Raw genomic sequence first — 21,437 nt, 5'->3', positions numbered from 1 at the left:
CTGGGCTTAATAAGGGCTCAGAGGCTCGACTTGAGGGCAACGGACACTGGGCTTAATAAGAACTCAGAGGCTCGACTTGAGGGCAACGGACACTGGGCTTAATAAGAGCTCAGAGGCTCGAATTGAGGGCAACAAACACTGGGCTTAATAAGAGCTCAGAGGCTCGACTTGAGGGCAACAGACACTGGGCTTAATAAGAGCTCAGAGGCTCGACTTGAGGGCAACGAACACTGGGCTTAATAAGGGCTCAGAGGCTCGACTTGAGGGCAACAGACACTGGGCTTAAAAAGAGCTCAGAGGCTCGACATGAGGGCAATGGACACTGGGCTTAATAGGTGCTCAGAGGCTCGACTTGAGGGCAACGGACACTGGACTTAATATGAGCTCAGAGGCTCGACTTGAGGGCAACGGACACTGGGCTTAATAAGGGCTCAGAGGCTCGACTTGAGGGCAACGGACACTGGGCGTAATAAGAGCTCAGAGGCTCGACTTAAGGGCAACGGACACTGGGCTTAATAAGAGCTCAAAGGCTCGAATTGAGGGCAACGGACACTGGGCTTAATAAGAGCTCAGAGGCTCGACTTGAGGGCAACGGACACTGGGCTTAATAAGGGCTCAGAGGCTCGACTTAAGGGCAACGGACACTGGGACTAATAAGGGCTCAGAGGCTCGACTTGAGGGCAATGGACACTGGGCTTAATAAGGGCTCAGAGGCTCGACTTGAGGGCAACGGACACTGGGCTTAATAAGAGCTCAGAGGCTCGACTTGAGGGCAACAGACACTGGGCTTAATAAGAACTCAGAGGCTCGACTTGAGGGCAACGGACACTGGGCTTAATAAGGCTCAGAGGCTCGACTTGAGGGCAACGGACACTGGGACTAATAAGGGCTCAGAGGCTCGACTTGAGGGCAACGGACACTTCGCTTAATATGAGCTCAGAGGCTCGACTTGAGGGCAACGGACACTGGGCTTAATAAGGGCTCAGAGGCTCTACTTGAGGGCATCGGACACTGGGCTTAAAAAGGGTTCAGAGGCTCGAATTGAGGGCAAAAGACACTGGGCTTAATAAGAGTTCAGAGGCTCGACTTAAGGGCAACGGACACTGGGCTTAATAAGAGCTCAGAGGCTCGACTTGAGGGCAACGGACACTGGGCTTAATAAGAGTTCAGAGGCTCGACTTGAGGGCAAAGGAGACTGTGCTTAATAAGGGCTCAGAGGCTCGACTTGAGGGCAACGGACACTGGGCTTAATAAGGGCTTAGGGCTCAGGCTCGACTATAGGGCAACATACACTGGGCTTAATAAGCGCTCAGAGGCTCGACTTGAGGGCAACGGACACTGGGCTTAATAAGAGCTCAGAGGCTTGACTTGAGAGCAACGGACACTGGGCTTAATATGAGCTCAGAGGCTCGACTCGAGGGCAACGGACACTGGGCTTAATAAGGGCTCAGAGGCTCGACTTGAGGGCAACGGACACTGGGCTTAATAAGAGTTCAGAGGCTCGACTTAAGGGCAACGGACACTGGGCTTAATAAGAGCTCAGAGGCTCGAATTGAGGGCAAAAGACACTGGGCTTAATAAGAGCTCAGAGGCTCGACTTGAGGGCAACGGACACTGGGCTTAATAAGGGCTCAGAGGCTCGACTTAAGGGTAGTGGACACTGGGCCTAATAAGGGCTCAGAGGCTCGACTTGAGGGCAACGGACATTGGGCTTAATAAGGGCTCAGAGGCTTGACTTGAGGGCAACGGACACTGGGCTTAATAAAAGCTCAGAGGCTCGACTTGAGGGCAATGGACACTGGGCTTAATATGAGCTCAGAGGCTCGACTAGAGGGTAACAGACACTGGGCTTAATATGAGCTCAGAGGCTCGACTTGAGGGCAACGGACACTGGGCTTAATAAGGGCTCAGAGGCTCGACTTGAGGGCAATGTACACTGGGCTTAATAAGGGCTCAGAGGCTCCACTTTAGTGCAACGGGCACTGGGCTTAATAAGAGCTCAGAGGCTCGACTTGAGGGCAACGGACACTGGGCTTAATAAGAGCTCAGGGGCTCGACTTGAGGGCAACGGACACTGGGCTTAATATGAGCTCAGAAGCTCGACTAGAGGGCAACAGACACTGGGCTTAATAAGAGCTCAGAGGCTCGACTTGAGCACTACGTTTTAAGCCTAGGTTCGAAACGCTATGCACCATATTAACGAATTATATACAGCAATATTCCGCATCACTATTTAAGTATACACATGTAAATCCAAATAATATAAAGTGATCTGATCATCGTGATGGCATTTGGCATAAGTAACAATTATTACATGGAGTTTTAAAGAACTGTAAATACTTAGCTTTAAAACGAACGTGAAAGATAATGTATTAATATTCTCCAATGTCTGATTTAGACATATATAGTGAAGGGTTTAATGATCCATCGAACTGCTGACTCGAGCTTGACCGTCACGATTGTACCGTTTCCCCACTATCGAACGACCCATCACGAACGCACCAAAAGTTCACTCGTAGATAATCGGGAACTGTGTATGACGTTCATATTCGGTTTATGCAAGTCTATACGTCGCGATACGAAGTTTATCGTCCGGTGGCAATATGGTTACACATCATTGTTCTGCCGTGATTTTTTTTACGGTTGGGGACAGGGACCCTTTAGGATTACAAAAGTTGGGACAAAAAGGAAAAATATTGGGACACAGAAATATATTTGGAGCAGAATTAAATTTGTGGAAACTAATAACCTTTAACTTGAACTCTTAAACTTGCTTAAACTTCTTACAGCCAGTCCACAGGTTGTAACATTGTCATTGTTATTAAAACTGGAACATTCAAAAAACTTTTTAACACTGTCAAACAGTTGTCAACATATTTAAAAACTTTGAACAGATTTAATGTTATTGGACTCAGCATGGCATGTCAAAGTACTTTTCGATAATATGAATTACCGATAGTAAAGGCGTTTTCTTTTCTTTCTTTTGTTTTGCTTTATGCACAATCTGCATGTCATTTTGTTGTTGTCAAACAGTGACCAAGGACATTTTCGAAGCCAATTTTCTTGGAATGTACGTTTAGGGGCAGACTTTTTTTCGTAATTGCTAAAGGATGTTGGGACTTGGGAGGACTCTGTTGGATTGTTAATATTATTGTCATATTTTCTAATTTTACTTGCCGGAGGAAAAAAATTAATTGGATTTTGTTTTCTTCGGCCGGTCACTTTACGCCATTTTGATAGGTTCGGAAATTTCCTTGATATCTGATTGGTTGTTATAATCTCAACTTACCAATGAAATATAGTGTTAATATTTAATAAATCAACCATTGGCTGTCAAATGAAATAGTTTGTTCCAGTTACACATTCACGAAATTACTTTACCGACTTACAAATTGAATCGATTAGTTTTTATTCCTAATTCATGTGCGCCAGCGGACCCATATACAGAAAACAGGTGGGGACAAATATTTCCTTTTTGCGCCAATAACGCAAGGGCGCATCCACGGCAGAACACTGCACATTGTAATAGATAAATACTAGCGTTTTTATCACGAATCAGTAACCCTCCTCACCCCCGGAACGACTTAACTATAAGCGATGGTGACTACGAATTGAAGCTACACCCGGACACAATTACAGTAACATTATCACGACTGACTATTTAGTAATTATTTCTTAAGATATAGCTCCATATTTGGTTGTCATATTCTCACTGTCATACGAGTCGAAACGAACGCTATGCATTTTCGCGTGTAACTGTTGATGTTTTTTTTATCTCTGGCTTACATTGCAACGTCGCTACGTACTTAACGCTAGGTAACGATTTTGTCAGTTACAGCTTTCAGGCTCTGTAACGGTTGATATTAAGTGAAGTTTTAATTACAGGATTTGTCATGCTGATGATCTGGAACGATTCCACGATTTAGTGTCGATCCTACACGATAATCGCTATTGGATTCCCCCCAAAATGGCGTTATTGTACGAGCATAACAATTGCTATCCGTTTAGAAACTACCTGATCGTTTTGTAATACGTATATCAGGTGAGGCTTAGAATCAAAATGACAACAAGGCTTGTAATAGACACGTGCCTTTTGTAAAATGCCATTCTATACATAAGCGGTCGATGTGTGACGTCGAGGACTTCCTGTTAGCATGTGTCTTTTCCATTTACAAAGACATTGCGTTCCTAAATGTTGCTTCTCAACTTATCAGTGTACTTGTTCTTGTTTCATGTTATGTTATACAGTTGTACTATTTTCATTTTGCGCCAACACGTGCATGAGACGCATCCGCTAAACATTCGCAAAAATCACTATACAGTATATTGGTTGATCGAAACTTTGTTCATAATCTTACTAAGGGTATCTTTTAAATCAGGTTTAAAAAAATTATCCACCGAATTTAACGAATAAACAAAAGTTAACTTTTATCTGATATGTATGTGATTGCAAACTAGTTCGGAAGTGGAAGTAGAAACTACATTACAACGGTTATAAGTGTTTGAGTAATAACAATGTTAATGCCAGCACTATAATACATTTACTTTTTGGAAATGCAAGGAATTATACTTGTTTCAAATAATCGATCTCTTACTTCGACTAAATTTAGTGTATGAAGTTGGAGAAGTGTGCTCACGCATCAGTATAAAGATGACAAAAATATATTGACGTCACGGTATGTATACTGTGTGTACGAAACCGCCCTAGACTCGTCATTGCAATAATTTAGAAGGTATTCGCTCTGACCACCAAGTTGAACAACAGTATTATAACACTTTAGTACAGTTTTCCATATGCCCGCTAAAAGAATTGCAAACTTAATATGTCTATAGTTTTCTATGCCTGATCATCAATAGCGATATAAATTAGCTATTTAAATAACACAATTATTAACACTGACTGGCAATCACATAAAAATAAAATCCGAACTTTAGCTCCATATGTTGACGCTGAAAGTGTATAGTGAAGCGTATCAAACTAGAGATGATTTTTAATAAGATTGCAAATTAATTTTCAACGTCGGGTCCACAAAGCAACATTGGCAAACGTGCGATGACAAAGATGTGACATTTGAATTTGTTATTCATGTCGCTACCAGAAATAAGGCATTCGTTCCCATGACTTTTAACTCGTTCCCATGACTAAGCAAATCGTTGAAAATAATTAGTCAGTCGTGGAAACGAGTTAGTTTTTGGCAATGTGCAAGTAAGACGTGGGAATGACTAACTCGTCGTGGAAAAGTCTTAAATAGTGGCACCTCGTTGGAATGACTCGTGGTGACGACGGAAACAACCAATCAAAATACACGTTGTTTAACGCATGATTCGAAAGGCTGCTTCAAAAGAAGCTAGCATTATTTTTGACGAAATAACTCGGACAGATTTGCGCTTTTAAATGCATTTCAAACTTTGTGCATTTTGATTTATTGATTATGTCGATACCACAACTTAGTTGTTTCGTTACTTAGTTGTTCTCAGTTAGTGATATCCTTACCACGACTTTCGATGTCGTTACCACGACTTACTTACACGAACCCACGTCTCACTCACTTGTTCGCACGAGTAATTTATCTCGTTTCAAAAGTATAATTGAGAATGAATAACTGAGTCTTGGAAACAAGATAAATATAAACATGAACATGTGGCTTGTGCCACAATACTGATGTGCACCAGTAGAAGATTTTTTTCTAGCTCCAGGAGACTTTTTATTTGGGTTAAGGGGGGAAGTGCCAGACTTAACGTTTTTGTGAAGCTCCTAGTATACTAAACCACGTTTGAATGTCTTAATGGCAAGGGACAGACGAATAACTTAGGGTTGAACGTAAAATCGTAACTGCTACTTATGAGTGCTGATGCCAGAGTGTTACCATTAGACTTTGGACTCTATTTCTTATAAATAGCCAACTACGGTGGTCATAGGCAACCAGATATGGGGACTTTAAGTGGCAGTAAAATGGTGTGTTTGGGCGCTAAAGACGACAAACGTTTTCCAATGGGGTTATTTAAATAGAAAACCTCCCCTTCTTTGGTCATATATGTTTGATTCCATTGTTTTACGTTTCTCCTTGATGCGTTCCGAATAAATATATTGTTGACTGGGCGTTCCGTGTTCTAAAACGACAGAACACATCGACAAGACTTTACTTATTTCGTCCTTAACTTTGGACGAGGCGTCACGTTTATTCCCTATTCGTTTAGTTTCTGCAGGTTTAAATTCGCTTGCTTCAGTAATAAATTTCTGCTTTGCGTCTTCAAATAGTTGTATGATACGATCTCTCATTTTATCAACTTCTGAAGATATTTTTGCAATAGACTCATTTAAACCAGTTTCCGACTGCTCACAATCCACTATAATAGCGTCAGCCTCGGATTATTATTTTATCAACGATTGTTTAATGCTTGCAGATCGGGTCGTGATTGACGGTGTACGGTCTTTTCTCCCCCTGGTCTTTTCGGTTGATGTTATGTGCAGACGTGCATAACAGATCGTATAGAGCAGACTGTCATTGAGTGAATATCCCAGTGTGTATGCGTCATCAGAAATTGAGTATTTTCAGTATGTATGCAGGTGTATTCTCCGAAACAGATCTATACAGATGCCGACTACAACTATTAATTGTATGAATTTTATTTAATTAACATTTAATAAACATTATTTGTCTGCTTATGGTATGATGTTTATTTAATAAACTATAGTTATATACATCCGTACAATCTTCAAATGTTTCGATATGTTTTTAAATTGCAATTGATAACAAATGAAGCCCTATAATCTGCACCCAGTTGACATTCCCGTATTCTTATACGGTCTCTATGCTTAAATAAAAGATACTATTAAATTAATGCTTATACGGGCTTTATTCCATTAAATGCGATATGAACACCTTATTTACGTCTAAACAATCGAAGAAGATTCTTTGACTTATATGTGGTTGATTTCGACGGAAAACTATTGCAGCCCTATCAATCTGCATGTGTTCCGACAGCATTGAAGATTTATAAGTGTTTTATCCCGTGTGCTATAATCTCTTAATTGCATTTAACGTAGTGAGTCCTTAATCATCTGCGTCCAGGTCCAACGTCTGAGCAGGTTTCGATTTTGGTTTCATGCGACGGATAACTACTGAAGCCCGAACAATCTGCATGCGTCCGATAAACTTTACAAGGCATTTCTCAGGTTTTTATATGTGATTAATTTGCGAAAGAAAAATAATAAAGCTCTATAAATCTGCTGGCGTTTCGACAACATTCACATGGCATTTCTAAGATTCTTATAAAGTTTACTTGCGACGGACAACCAATGAAACCCTATAAATCTGCATGCGTTTCAACGCATCCTATCAGATTCTTATATGGATATAATTTCAACGGGGAACTTGTGATACCCTATTAAACCTTATGCATGCCAACAACCTTCACAGTGTATTTCACAGGGTTTTATATGGATTTTAAATTCGACGGAAAACTAATAAGTCCTATTAATCTGCATGCGTTACGACAGCACTCACAGGGCGCGTTTACGGTTACACTCGGGGATTGTATGGGATTTTTCCATATACATTTGCGCTCAGTCGACACGAACATCTTAATTTATGGCATTAAATAAGTAATGCAATCCTTATCCATGTGCGTTCTTATACTGCTTTAATTGCGACTAAAATATTTTTATTTTAATTAAAATCGATATCCATGCAATGGAAATTAAACATGCACGAGTAAGTGTAAAATGTATTCAGTTGTGACGTTAAACGGTCCGTGAACAACCTTAGTTTTATGGTATACGCACGATGTAATCGTTGTCTATACGCAGATTCATAAACGTTCATAAGTTCCACAACGCTTTTTAATACGTCTCAAGCCATGCGAAAATTGTAAGGACGCAGATAAATATAATGTCATTAGTTATGTAATACAATTACTAGCGAATAACCCACCTTAATATATCGACTCGATGCACATTGATATGGTTCCTTTAGCTCTGTAATGCAAGTAAGACCGTATATATGCGCATGTGAATGTTAACTGGGTGCAGATCAACAGATACTCATCATTATTAAACCTGAATGTGGCAGAGTCCCAGTCAACCCCGAACAAGCTACGGTTTATCCCGGTGAAGCCCCGGCAGAGCCCAGGTTGTCGCCGGTAATGCCCACGTGGAGCCCCGGTAAAAGCCGGCAGCGTTCCGGCAAAGCCCCGGTCTACCCTAACTCCGCCGAGACTCACCGGGGCTATCCTGGCAACAGAATCCGGCAGAGCTACGGCAACGCCCCAGTTTAATCGCGGTCGTCGCCGGTAATGACCAGGCGGAGCCCCGGTTAATGCCGGTGGCGTCCCGGCAGAGCGCCGGTTTACCAATGAACCTGGCTATACCGGGACTCTGCGGGCATTCACCAGGGCTCCACCTGGGCACCACCGGCGACAACCGGGGCGTTGCTATAGCTCTGCCGGGGTCTATATGGGCCCCGGTGGAGCAACGGTGCCGTCCGTGTTGTTCCCGGTGCCGTCCCGGTTGTTCCCGGTGCCACGCCGGTCGATGCCGGTCCTTCACGGTAACTACCGGTTCATCACGCAGGTATTAAACATTTTAATACTTACCCGGTGGAGCGTGGAGCCCCAGTTGTCCCCGGTCGTCCCCGGTTCATCCCTGTCGTCCCCGGTTCATTCCGGTAGAGCCCCGGTTCATCCCGGTAGATCCCGGATCACGCACCGGGGCTCCACCGGCATCATAGAGAGAGTGGGCCTTAACACCGTATACGCGCATTTCAATGTACACAGATCAATAGGCAACAATCTCGTATAATCCAGAATTAAATCGTATAAGCACGATGTGAAAGTTATCTGGATACAGATTTATAGGTGCTCATTTGGTCCCCAACGCTATACCACGCGTATAAAACGTGCGAAGATCGTATAGAAGCATGTAAATAGAAGTTACACAATGCACTATAAATCTGTATTCAGAACTAAATCTGTTGTGCACGTCTACATCTAACGCTTACATGCAAATAGAAGTTACACAATCTGCACTATAAATCTGTATTCAGAACTCAATCTTTTTTTCTAACGCTATTATAAACCACAAATTATTGACGCAGACGAATAGGGTTTCATCATAATCTGCACCAAAAATCTGCATTACAAATTCTAATAGTGCCGCAAAATATACACCTCCCAATGTTCATCACGTGATACACAATCTGCACAAAAAATCTGTTTTCTGAATTCAAACTGTTATGCGCGTCTGCATATAACACTTACCGGTCTTTTCTCCCCCTTGGACATTTCTCCCCCTAGTTTTTTCACCTCCTAATACCCTAGTCTTTTCTCCTCCCAGCATATTTCATACTGGGGGATTAATCTGCTACTTTTAACACCTCGATTGATATACTTGATTAGTCACTGATTGAATTATCAATTTTATTGCAATCAGTGATCAATCAAGCTCATCAGACGCCACTTTGTTTGACTCGCATGTGTTATCATCTAAACGCTTGCTAAATACTTTGCCAAATAAGCAAGCGCTTTTCGATTAAGACTCGAGTCAAAACGGCCTAAACAAAACAGGATTTTTCATTACGCATAGAAGACGGCTCGAATTGGGTATCGGCGATTTGTTTTGCGTCCCGTTGCGCACAGCTTTAAAAAAAATGCGTATCGACCTATTTTTATTGCGTATTTACGCAAATACGCAGCTTATCTGTAGCTCTGAATGTACTACTGACTTACGAAATTCGGCGAAAATGAACTTTTTAGATGGTCGCTTTAGCGACCGTCTAAAGTGCTTAGTGTAAAATTCAGGTCGGTACGGCCTAGCTACTGGGAGCCCAATACCCGCTTACTACGCGTATCCGCGCAAGAAAGAGTTGTATAATTTATGCAAGAGGTTTGAGTTCTCCAATTATGTTTATTAACAAATGGAAACATGATATTAATATCGTGTTAAATGCAATAGTTTCGAACGGTGCTTTTATAGAAAAGAATAAATAAACAATGATCGTATTGTACGTGTCGCGGAGGAGATTGTTTATGAATGAATAAAATAGTCCACTTTCTGCAGCGTCTTCATGACGTAGTATTTTTGCCATTCATAATATGAGGCTATTAATAGATGGTCTGTCGATAAACAAAGGAAAGTCCACGGGCGATAACAACGCAATAGGTTACGCTCTCACATACACCTCAATGAAGTAGTACAGGTCGTAAATTGAGGCTAATAATAGATTCGGGAAAAAGTTAATGCTTATTTATATTCTCAATTCATAAAACGTTGAACATAAGTTCAGCAATAACTTCAGCGATACGATAGACAAAAAACAAAAAAATGTTTCATAATCGCTAAACCCGAATATAACAAACAATTTATAATAATAATACGAATGACCTGTTTCGTAAGCTAGTTAATGCTGGAAAACGTTCTTTGGTTCTCAACAGATAGCGGCGATCTTTTGTATTTACGGGTACTAGCAACGCAATAGTTGAAGGTTAGTAGAAGGTTTAGCTTGTTTATATTCACATGAGTTCATCAATTACTACAGGCATACTATAGGCAACCTCGTAAATGCTTTATGATCGCTAAAACCTAAAACAACTAATTATATTACATTAAATATATTTATAACAATAAATATCTTTTAAAAATGTAGTCGGCGTATACGCTGACTTTGAAATAAAGTTTGCAATTTACTTTTCTAAATATATAAATACAATTTAACAAAAGCTAAACTATTGTGTTGTGATTTTCACTTGTAAGTTGCATATTCACCGCATGAATTGTGTGTTAGCATTGTCAACCAACACATTAGTGTGAGTAGATAAAAAATATACTACGGGAGAGCACTTCATATGTGTCCTCATATGCCTTGTTATGAGTATCTTTCTTCACTATCGAAATATATAGTATGTTGATATTTGATTTAAACGCAGTTTTCTTTCGACGCATTTAAATCACACGTCAATAGCGCCGTCATGCGAAAATGGGTCTTATGCGTTTCGGCAAGCGTTTGTTGAACCCAACATGTGCTTTTGCGCAGTCAGGCCATAGGCGATGCTGTTCGCTATAAAATCACTCAATATGTTATGTTTCTCCTTACCAGAAGGAGAAATAGCTGAGTGTGCTATTTATATGATGGGCGCATATGGAATAAGACCCATTTTCGCATGACGAGGGTCATTACAAATCTCATTGCGAATTGAAAATGCCACATTTAAGAACAATGCGTTTTGATACAAAATTGAATTCAAAAAAGCAAACTTGTTAATAATGGCAGCCTATCCACACATTAAGGAATGATTTCCAGACGTGCTGACCAAGTACGGCAAACATTGTGGTATGATAATTAAACGATTTTCTCTTATCGTGACACTATACTATTTTGCTTATGATTGTTTTCTCATCTTGGAGGCGAAAGTGAAATTCTGCGAGATGGATTGTAACGCGTAATTGTAACAGGGCCACAATTTGTGTCGTTTGAGCATACAGAGAGTAGTCCGGAATTCCTTACACTGAACAGTGCTACATCCTTTGAATTGAGCACATACGCAGTGATGTAGCAAAAATTCAGAGGTTGTATCTCGAATCAGCTTATTAAATATTCGAAAATATTCATACATGTCTGTTGGCGTTATGTAAAAGTCACTAAGATGAAAACTGAGTAAAACAGCTATGCCTAAAAGCGCATTAGTGCTCTATACCTATGTTTATGTCAGCGTTGTTGAAACCGTGTGAACTGCTCGGGTAACAAGTAAAGCATAAACAACAATGTTTATATACTTTTATTCCTCCATATACAAGATACGAAGATTATTGTATATTTTGAATTTGTAAATGGTGTCAAAAATCAAAAGTTTTGTACACGGAACTTTCATTATGAATTTATATTCTTGGTGAAATAGTCATTTGATATTAGAAAAATATTCCTTTAATATGATGGTGACTGAAAATTTTCTTTATATTAAGTTCTCATTACCATTTTCATCATACTTTCTATGCTTTCAGAACGTCCAAAAAGCATGTTGTTTTTATTTTGTCTAAGTTATTTCTATGAAATAATAAGGATGATAAAAAGTGCACACAAAACTCGACCCGTGCGCTATGACACACACTTTATAAAGTTGAATGGCGTGTATTCATTTCAAACTTGCGATTGATTTTGAAAAATGAATAGCGTGTTAAATTATGCAACAGCGAACATCTTCAGTGCCTTCAGCGCTTTGATTATATTCGGAAATATCATAATTCGGTAACCACGCAATAATGCTGTTGTTAAAACTGCAAGAGGGTAACAATTTTTGAAAGCAAAAGTTACCGGACAGTAAATCTGACGATCTTGCATTTCATCGTCAGCCTTTTTAATTGTTCATCGGCAATGTCCGACGGGCCAACGGGCTTTCGCCATGTCTGGGTCACGAAGTGTCATTGAGATTAAGCAACACATATGGTTTTCAGAGTATTTAACAGCTTTTTCTTTGATTTGACAAAGTGACCTAGTATTTAAACCCTCGTTTGGCATTTACCAAGATATCAATTGGACAAATGGCCCAGTTTAATAAAGATTGGACGAAAAATGTGGTTTCTAGAGTGTCCACAGACTTTTCTTTTAATTGGCTTAGTGACCAAGTTTTTGATCCCATATCAGCCTATATCTCAAAGGGACAACGTTTCACAGGATTTTCATAAAATTTGAAACAAGAAAAGTGTCCACACGACACGGATGCCCCCAACTGTAAATGTGTCACAACATAAAAGCATAACTGTGTAAATGTTTTTGAGATATACATCGCATTTTGCATGCAAATAACATGAATGCACTATCTTCTTGTCAACTGCAGAAAGAAACACAATGGTAACTACTTGAAATAGAGAGCAGACACCATGTTGAATGTTAAAAACGCACAAAAGTGACTTCGTGACCTAGTTTTTGGCCCGGCATGGCCCATGTTCGAACTTGGCCTAGAGATCATCTAGATAAAACTTGTAACCAAATACATCAATAAAACTCACTTATGTATGTTTATATGTGTAAATGTTTTTCCCTAACTGAAACATACACTTAATTTATTTCTTTGAATCATGCTGTCCACACTTTATTTGTCCTTTCATAAATCAACCACATGTAAACATTTGCATTTTGAAATGTATGTATAATATGTATGTATATTATATATGTATGTATATATATATATATATGTGTGTGTGTGTGTGTGTGTGTGTGCGTGTGTGTGTGTGTGTGTGTGTGTGTGTGTGTGTGTGTGTGTGTGTGTGTGTGTGTGTGTGTGTGTGTGTGTGTGTGTGTGTGCGTGCGTGCGTGCGTGCGTGCGTGCGTGCGTGCATGCGTGCGTGCGTGAAGTTATTTTTTACCTTAGGATTTTGCAAATAAGGCCATACAAGCTCCAGATTTATGTAAGAAAAAATCCCCAATACCTCCTATGAATATACAATACCATTATGCCATTGATATTTCTAGGATTATGAGATAACATAAAGTACATAACATCACGATGATTATGGAAACCACTGACTAACTTTTCAAATATCTGAAAAAAGTCATCGTATAATAACTCACCGGAAACGCGATTTAATACTTTCACAATCCTCTCTTTTGTAGTAAATGGAGTGACATTTTCGGTAGAAACCGCACGACTAGCTCACTTACTGTGTTTACGAAGCCTAACCTCGTCGTTTTCAAACTTGTCTGTTGACAAAATAGAGAGTCCTCTGGTTGTTGGAGAGTCCTGTAAATAATATAGGTACTCAAGATTACTGTTATGTTACAGCTACACATGCTAGAAGCTGATGTCGAATTCAATACAAAAGGACACGTATAAAGAGAGTATTGCGTTCAATGATCTAATCCAGCCCCCTACAGTCTATTGACTACAACTAAAATAAGTAATCCTCATGCAGCATTCATTTAAGTAAAATGAAATGTTAATCAAATACTTTCAGCAAACATTTCATAAATATTAGCAAAAAATGCTTCGAACTAGGTTAAATATTGATCTGTAAGATATATTAACATTTTAATAAAGATACCGGTCGTATCTTAACATTTATACTAATTTAAATCATGGCATCAATTTTAGCCAAATGCAATACAATTTTAAATAATGTGCTCTACGCGATAGCAATGAATTTTAATATATGCTTCACATAGTGCATAAGATAGATTTCTAAGGATAGTGTTACTTTATTTTCGTTTGCATCAAGTTACTATCGTGTCTACCTAAATAGATATACAAATATACATCATATATTAACGTGTAACTAGACGAGGAGAAGTAATTTCCAATTGCTTGTTTTACTAATTAGTCATCTCTTGGGTAGGCTTGTGAAGCTCATTAATTGTTGTACAATTTCATGTAAATGACAGTCTATCGCCCATATACGTCCGTTGTATATGTCATATTACGTCGTGACCTTTAGACACGCGATTGTGCACAAGCTTCCGTCGGAAATTGCACACGTCACCATTGAGTGTTTCAATGTCTATTAATATATGCATTTCAGAAGGGGGATCAGTTCACGTTAGAAAACCGACCAGATAGGTCACCGTTACTTCTTGTCGCGGGGTCGTAGGCCGCCGCATAGATCTTGCTCATGATATTTTACGGATATTGGAAAACGTTAGAGTTTAAAACAAAACAAAAATAAATCGCAATCAAACTTGAAATGGACATGTGTTCGTTATTGTGTTACACCAATTATGCGACATATGTTATCACTATAAAATTAATCCTGAATATTTCAAAAAGGTTAAAGCTATATGTAACGGATAAGTGTGTATAACGCTTAAATACTAATATTATTTTCTAAAACTACATATAAAGGAAAACAAATATGAAAAAATGTAATTAACGTTAGGTATTACGTACACAATATTGTCAAACAATGATTGATCTATCATATTCGGTGGCATATATGTGCACATGATTTATTTAGCTTGATTTTGGACATGGGGAAAGGCAGCGAGATATATGTTCGTAAAAAAATAATTGTTAATAAAATCTCTTCGACCCAATTCTTTAAATAAAAGCACAGTTTAATATTCCATTTACTGATCAAACTTATATGTAGTTACTTTATTTTCAATTGCGACAATGTTTGTGATATTGTTTTATTTAAAGATACAGCACATTTCAGTGTAATATGCTATTATCTTTTAAGGAAAGTTCATATGAAATACATGTTCAAGAATAGCTGTGACCTAAAAATGTGACCGACCTTCAATTTAGTGATTTGGTCATTGCTTGCGCCACTTCATCTAAGTATGCCGGACTATTCTACTTGCTTTAAAAATCATATTTAGACTCGATGCTATTATTTGATATTTGACCCTTATATGTAACAAACACCTAGCGGCCTATATTTTATTCGCGACAACCCCGTCAAACAATTATTTACAGTTCTGTCAAGGTATATAAACATATATTGATGCTGAACAATTATGCTTAGGGCAAAGTGTTATAGGTTTATATATATTAAACAGTAAACCTTAAATTGTAACATTGCACCTAGAAATCTTGTTCTCATGTGGGTGTGTTTCACCATGCTTGCCTTTTTACCAAATATTAGATAAATGCTGGATAACCTTATGTTCTTGACAAAGCCTTTACTTTTCACTTAGAATTGTAACCTTGAGCTTGGAACTAATAACCTTGTTCGTGACACGGCATCGGAAAATCCATGACACATTTTTTTCAAGTTCTTTGAAAATCTACAATGCTTTATTTAGCTATTCTGTTGAAAAAATGGACATTATTGAATTGCAACAAATCGCCGAATACAAGTCACACGTCTCAACAACATATGTGATGAACAATCAAATTTCAATTGATACATCCCTGCAAAGAAATTGTTTCATGTATGGGTGCAAATCCCTTGATATACGAAATAATTCGGAAAAATAAATAAATGAATGCTACTTGTTTCATGCATTTCAATTCCCCTAATTGATATTTATACACCCATGAAGTGTCATACGGACGGACACCGCCAATTTGATATCCATCCGCCTTTTGCGGGGGATAACAATACCACCATAGACCACAGTCGTGTAAAAACAGTATTAAGCGCCACTTATGTTTTAGGGGGGGGGGGGGGCATACGACTTAGAAAGTGTACATGTTAAGAATATTTTGAATTTTGATCGTTTAAGAAAGAAATCTGCATTTTGGAACCTGAAGTGATTTTCCTTAATTAAAATTAACGTGGGGAACATCAAGACCCAGAATTGCTGGCCTAAATTGACTCTCAGATACTTAAGTGATCTGAGCTGGGATATAGTTTTTCAAGATTATACTAGTGCAAGGAGAAAAACGTGTTGTTATAGACATAAGTCATCATGGATGATTTTGATGTTTTCTTTATCTGCTTCAAACAAAATCTTTAGATTAAACCTTTGAGCTCATTTAAGGGTACTTATAGTTTTAATAGTATTTGATCTTATTTATTAAGCAATAGTTATCTTACAGCAATAAGTATGTTCAGATTGAATTATGCACTACCAATTATAGCACTCATTATATCGAATTATTGAAAAAAAGCGACACGTATATGAACTTCACTCAAACGCAAATTATACTAGAGACCTTATGTATGACTATTGAGCAGTGATTTGAACGAATATGATATGATTACTTGTATAAGGCCTGGTATCTAGGTGTTCTTTTATTAATCATATGTCTGATGCCTTTATATACGAACATGTATGACAGCAGTTAATTGTAGCCTGTGTATGTTGCATGTATGCTTTTGGGTAAATATCATTATCATAGTTGACACAAATTATTGTTTAAATATGCAGATTAAAAGCTCTTGCATCGCCGCTTTTTGGAACCGTTCATGGTTTAAAGATAGGAGACAATTCTTTCGTATTGAAGTTACAAAAGAATTTCAAATACAAACATGGTAAATATTTTTTAACGTTGAAACATATATGTTAATTAAACGTATTCACACTATTAAACAAGAGAAAGCTATAATACGGGTACAAAGCATTATTGAATGGAAAACTATTGCAATTTACTTATTAGCTGTTGGAACATAACATATTTTAAATATTTACCGTCGTATTCACCTCATGACCGCTCAACAGCATTTCATGGTTTTTAAGATCGTTTTGAGTCTCATCATATTCTTGTTCCAATTGCGCTTCTTTTTCAATCAACAGCTCAAGTTGGTTACTGAAAACGCAACAAAACCTTTTCGATAGATGTACATACTAATCAAGCATAAACATTTAGCTATTTCCATGTGGGGAAAAGTGTCATAGATTTGTATGTATTTGAGTATGATGCGAGTTCATTCTGTTTATGAATATATACGTTTATCACATAAGCTTGTCTATGCACTCATAAATGTTTATCATTGTTTTTGTCGTTCTACACCTTATTGTTCGAAATAGGATGCAGAATTATGCTAAACGTTTGAACGCTTAAAAGTTTAAACATTTGTAAAGGTTCTAACTCACTAACTGTCACCAATCACGCTAAAAATTCCAAATTACTTATGTTTGGCAAAAACTCTTCATGTGGTATGTTAATTCCTTTATACGTAGATACGTTTCGGTTTCTTACTTATAATCACATAAAAGCAGTTTATTTAATTATTTCACTGGCTGAGCTTCACTGCACAGGCAATTTAAGCCTCTCTTTTTTATTGTATCCACTTTAGCATGACTATCATTAGTTAATATATACTGGTGGCAGAAAAAAATGTACACCCATGTTGTTAATCGACATATCGCGGACACCATAATATCCATTTTTTGTACCATAATTGGGTTCACCTTGCTAATCAGCTGAGTCAAGCGAGAGAGTATCGCGTTGTATATTTTAGCTATTTTCCGAATATCATACAGTATTTATGGTTAAACATAATTTGAATTATTGTGTAATATAAACTTTCTCAAGTAATTATTTTACGGTTAACATTATAACTGAGTTAATGTCGAAATGTATGAAAACTATACTTAATAAATATACATGTTGGAATATAAGTTATGTTTTAATGTTCAAATTCAAACTTTGACGAGAATCTCTTTTTGTAATGCAACAACGATTCCAATAGTGAACGCTTGAAAAACAGAAGGACCAAACCTGGGTTCACTTCTAACGCCTAAGTTCAAAGCAGACTTTCGTCTCAGTTCCTCGACAGTTTCGTTCAATGTGCTGCAATGATACAACAGTTGGGGAGTATTGTATTCATATGTTTTCTTGTATTGCATGTTTAAACGTTGTATATTACTTTTTAGAAAATTTGGTTTCGATACAACTCAGGCGCATCAGTTTGTTGTAAATAGAGACGATACTACGAAATCTTACTTCACTCTGTTTTGCAGTATTTGTTTCTTCTTCTTCAGGATGATAATGTGTTCTTCTTGTATTTCAATTCTGTAGAAATTGTATAATAAATGGCATGCATCACGTGCGGAAAAAATGCTTTAAAATACTAATTTAACCGTAAATGGTTCTAATATGGTAATGGTCATAAGACCATTATTTGTTTAAAATGTCTAATATAATAATGCAATATAGAGCTAAACCATCACATTTCGCGATTTTAACAAATGAGACAATAAATATTTAAGAAACTGTTTATTTATAATGATCTTGCCAAAATTTTACATCGTTATGATATTAATACAGTATTTGAATGCGATATTTACTGTCGTTGCCATTTGTTTCTGTCCTCGTTACTGCAAGACTTGACGGGCCTAGAAATGTAAAGAATATATAACACGAATACTAGTAATTATTATGGTTATTATTAAAATTCGTTATTAGGATAAAAATAATATAAATAAAAAAGTTAATTATAATAATAATTATTATTATTATTATCATTCTTCTTCTTCTTTTTCTACTTCTTCATCTTCTTTTTCTCCTCCTCATCCTCCTCATCCTCATCATCATCACGATCATCATCATCATCATCATCATCATCATCATCATCATCATCATCATCATCATCATCATCATCATCATCATCATCATCATCATCATCATCATCATCATCATCATCATCATCATCATCATCATCATCATCATCATCATCATCATTATCATCATCATCATCATCATCCTCATCATCGACATAACTCTTTCAAAACATTTCAAATTGTTTCAAACTGTTGATTAACAAGACAATTGCTGTAAGTTTATGTAAAAAGAAAAGACATTACACTTTATTATTAGTTTTACTAAACGTACTGTAATGACAAATTTAGTTGTTTAATTTCTTCTTCTCTGCGTGCTATCTCTTGTTGTAGGAGGTCCATTTCCTTCACAAAAGTTTCTTCGTTTTTCACACAGATATTTCTCATATCTTCTAATGATTGTTGTAGGAGGTCCCATTCCTTCACAAAAGTTTCCTCGTTTTTCACACAGATCTTTCTCATGTCTTCTTATGATTTTGCTATCGGCAGAAGTTCCCTGAAATCAATAAAAACCACCATGAAAAGATTTTGATCATACGTTGCATCTGCACCAATGTTCAATCAGACTCTTATGCAAATGGTTTTGCTTATTAAAGCAACTCGATAGGATACATTAAACTTATAAATGTAATTCATTTGTACTTACAATAGGAAAACTCAAAGTTTTCGTTAAATGAAAACTTTTGGTATTGAAAATAAACCGAGTATATTAAGAAATACATGTAATGCATACTTTCAAATTCTACTTAAATTTGTTTAAGATCATTTTCCAGTTTAAATAATTGAAACTAAAACACGAGAAAGTTGAGTTTGGTGAGCCTTGACCAAAAGCTTGGTCGCAAAATACAATGGGAAAAGGTTTTGACTCTTAGAAAGATGTCATTAAATTACAAGCGCAATCTGTTTTCCTTTATGTTGCACATTTTATTAATAAGCGTCAAATAAAGTTTGTTTAACTGGGTATGTATTTTTTTTAATGTGTGTGTAAGTTCTTATTTATAAATTTAAATTTAAACTAATTATGTAACATAATAAAATTTAAAGCCACCATATTTCGATTCAAGATACCAGGTATCAAAAATATAGTATAATTAAAAACCTCAGTTATTTCAGAAGTTATCAATGAATCTTTTAGTTAATTACTGATGTATAAATTATTCATATAAACAATAAAAAAAACGCCAGCATCTATTTTTGTTAAACACAGGAAAATATCGATTTCCCGCCATCCCATCATATAACCAGTCTATATCATGTCTTTTTTTATATATAACAGCCGATAATTGGAGAACTTACCTACAATGGTCTGTGGATATTTTTTCCTGAAACAAGTGCCACATATATAGCCATTATTTGCTGTTGATAGAATAGGTATATAATAAAGGAGACGCCAATGTTCTCGCACATGTATTATCGAATTAACGGAAGAAAACGTGCATCTTGTGTGTTTTCTATATTGATAAATTTAAAAATTTCATTCTAGTAGTCGTCCAAACTGATATGAAAGGCCTAATATTGCCGTTGTGTAATGTATGCGGTGTCCGCCTAGCGACCAGGATGTCCCGGGTTTGATCCTTACTCACGTAATCTCCCCTTAAAGATCGCAAGTTGTGGTTGTACTAAGGAAACGGAATAGAGAGCGCCTCAACAAGCCTTGGTCATTGGATGCAGTCGAACCAAAAATTTGTGAGTTAAATATTAAATGAATAAATAATACACTTTTTGTTGATGTACTTGTTTCACAAATTTGATGACACAATTGCCGTAACGGAGTGGAGTTAAGCGATCTTGATACGGAAACTAAAATATTTGTCGTCACGATTTTTAAACAGTTCATGAACAACGATAAGTGTCGGGATACGGGATAATTTTGACGAGCTAAAAAAACAATTGTTTTTCGTACAGATGTGTCTATCTACCTGGCTAGCAGCTGCTTCCAGAACACAGCACCTTTCCAACAGACGTCGGTAATGAGAATCCTGATCTTTGAACATCTTTTCCGCTTGTCTCAATGATGACTCAAAAATAGCTGTTTTTTCCTCAAGCGAACGCATATCACTTGGTTCCTTAGAACGGATATAAAAAAGACATGACAGCAGACGTGCGAATTTGTTTATAACACAGTGGGATACCGCATAATCAGTATATTTGATGTTACTAAATAGTTTGTTTGGAACCTTTACCAGGACAGGTTAAGGAAACAGACTGATTATGATTTCTAACCTTGAAAAGGGATAACTTCAAACAAGACAAATCAAGACAATTCCTGTTCTCTGTAATGTTGTTCAATGTTAAACGTTGTGTAAACACGTTGAATTAAATAATTTGGTAGTCGGTATTCCATATTTTGTCAAAAAGCTTTTTCTTAAATTAAAGAGATATTTTACTTATTCGGATTCATTTGTTGAGTTACCTGCATCCGGGGAATCATTTCCTTCGCTGCAGATCTTATATCTGAGAATACCTTTTCAAACGTATTAACGTCGCTAAAACAGTTAAGCA

This window comes from Dreissena polymorpha, chromosome 6 (assembly GCF_020536995.1).
Source record: "Dreissena polymorpha isolate Duluth1 chromosome 6, UMN_Dpol_1.0, whole genome shotgun sequence".
NCBI lineage: Eukaryota > Metazoa > Mollusca > Bivalvia > Myida > Dreissenidae > Dreissena > Dreissena polymorpha.
Note: the sequence above shows the minus strand (reverse complement) of the source record.